The 2,500-nt window shown below is 43.7% G+C and overlaps 1 protein-coding gene across 1 annotated transcript in view; it reads left to right on the top strand.

Annotated features, from left to right (window-relative positions):
* LOC134452631 (neural cell adhesion molecule 1-like) overlaps positions 1 to 2,500 on the top strand; it is a 325,966-nt gene that overhangs the window by 226,300 nt on the left and 97,166 nt on the right. The window lies entirely within an intron of this gene.

The following is a 2,500-nucleotide window of genomic DNA, read 5'->3' as shown; positions in this document are numbered from 1 at the left end:
TGGCCACTTACCTGGTGCCTTTAGTGTGGGCATCGCCTTTGTCAGTCACTCTACCACTACTGAGCTTTATTGACCATTAAAGGCAGTCTACAAGTGGTGGTGTGGTGAAGCGCGCTGAGGCCCCGACCATGGATGGGCTTGCATGCCCATGGGAACCCAGGTTTGAGTCCAACCTGAGTCATAACCCAACCTTACCCCGTTTCCCCGTCAACGTCTCCCGTGCTCGTTTCCTGTCTCCTCTCACACTATCCTGACATAATTAAGGCCCAAAAAGCCAAATGGAGTTCAAGAAATCAGTTTACCTATATACATAGCTACGAACACTCTTTGCTTTGCTTAAATGGTGAGAGAGATGGTCTTGAGGTGGAAAGGTTGTGGCACAATGTCCACTATATCATTGTCTTATTGAGTCAACATTCATTCCCACCTCCACTCTACGCCACTACCACTTACACCTGGATTTTGTCCATTCAAGTACAGTGTTGATATTAATGGTCTACCTGTGGTGTAAATGGCACTTAATGTTTCTCTTCTCTGCGGTATCGTGGGAGTAGCTGGAGTCGCACCTGCAACAGTTTCAGGAGACTCTCTTCCTCCTCCCCAGACTTGCTGGATTCTCAGCCCTAACAGCTCTGGTAGTTCTTTTAATGTCGCCCACTCACTTGGTTCCCTGTTGCGGAGGTGCGAGCGCGTGTGTGTGTGTGTGAACGTGCGTGCGTGCGCGTGTGCCTAACACCGGGAGAAAGTTTCTTCACTTTAACGAGAAGCAGCTTGTGGTCCATTATGAATGAGGCACAGACTGAAACGTTCCTCTTTGGATGCCTCTCATGTGCCGTTTTTAGACACACACACACACACACACACACACACACACACACACACACACACACACACACACACACACACACACACACACACACACACACACACACACACACACGTGCGCGCGCAAAACATTCACATCAAAGACGCAGTAGAGTGACATAGTCTTTTTCTTCGTGAGAGTCGGCTTTGCCTGGTTTATTTACAGGTGCTAAGCCTTCTAAACAGACATACCTTAAATATTTAGTAGCACGTCTTAAGAGATGCATTTTTACTGTGTCCTTGAGATAAATAAACAGATGCAGTAGGAAAAAAGCGTACGTGTGCTGCTATTTAGGTGCATTGAGAAGACTTTACTTTGTAAGAAGAAATATTGCTTCTGGAGACGTACCATGTAATTTTAATCCACAAGCTTTGGAAAGTTTCTGGTGGCCTACTTTATACAATATCTGACAGAAAAATCAAAACATGAAAGCACCTAACTCTGGATATATAACTGATGTAAATGCAGTTGATGGTTTATTGCTGGAGGAAATCTCTATCATGTCTTGGCATTAGCACTAAAGCCAACGCCTTGATTCCACATCACAGTGCTGTTGTCGGCTATTAAAAAAAAATAGAATGTGAGAATTGAAGGTACTGTAGATCAAAACGGTGACCGGGGAGGCAGTTCTCTACAGCGTCATTGCTAATGAAGTTAGCAACTTACTTGGTTGCAATGTTACTTACCACTGCAACCTACTAAGCTGCTACATTCTATTCGAGAAACGGGATCCAGGTCGCTATCACCCACTGGATATGGTATCTTCTATGCCACATTCTGTAAATGTTGTAGCTGCAAATTTATCATTTGGATTTCTGTTAAAGGAAATATTCTGGTTTCTTTCTCTACAAATAGCTTCAGGGGACCTTCAACAACATTGCTATGAATTGATTCAGACTAAACTGAACTTCTCCTTTAAGTGTCAATAAGGGTATTACCGAGTCTTAAAACCTTGCACTATTTTCCAGGGGAGTTTTAGAGCGTTTTCTATGTTTACTGTTTAGTTGTAAACATCGCCCCAGGTTCTCTATGGGAAGCCAATTATTAAGTATTTAAACACAATTTAGATATCAGTCAGAATCCTGCTCAGAGGGATGCTCTATTGAGTAATATGCTTTTAATTATGAATAGGTTCGTCCAATCACTACTTTTATGCGTTTACTTTTTAACTATGTGGAGATGCCTTGCAGTGTGTGTGTGTGTGTGTGTGTGTGTGTGTGTGTGTGTGTGTGTGTGTGTGTGTGTGTCTGTCTGTGTCTGTGTCTGTGTGTGCATGTAGAAACTCTCTGTGTATGCCTGCACATAGCGTTTTTGTACATGGCCACTGTCAGCTTTTCCCTGTTCCCAGTGGTGGGTGATGTGAAGGAGATCCCGTTGATCTGATCTCAGGGTTCGGATATCAATCAGAAGAACATGTGCTATTCAGTATGCTTTCACATTATTATTTATTTTTATTTTTTTTAGATTTTTTTTTTTTGACAGAAGAGTATGAGAGGTGGACAGGAAGCAAAAGGGGAGAGAGACGGGGAGGGGTCGGAAAATGACCCAGGCCGGGAATCGAACCCGGTCGGCCACATAACAGACGAGTGCCCTACAAGTTGACCAGGGCAGGGCCCAGAACATTTTAATTTACGC

Source organism: Engraulis encrasicolus, chromosome 7, assembly GCF_034702125.1.
Source record: "Engraulis encrasicolus isolate BLACKSEA-1 chromosome 7, IST_EnEncr_1.0, whole genome shotgun sequence".
NCBI classification, from domain to species: Eukaryota; Metazoa; Chordata; class Actinopteri; order Clupeiformes; family Engraulidae; genus Engraulis; species Engraulis encrasicolus.
The sequence above is the reverse complement of the archived record's forward strand: the minus strand, read 5'-3'. Positions and strand labels throughout refer to the sequence as shown.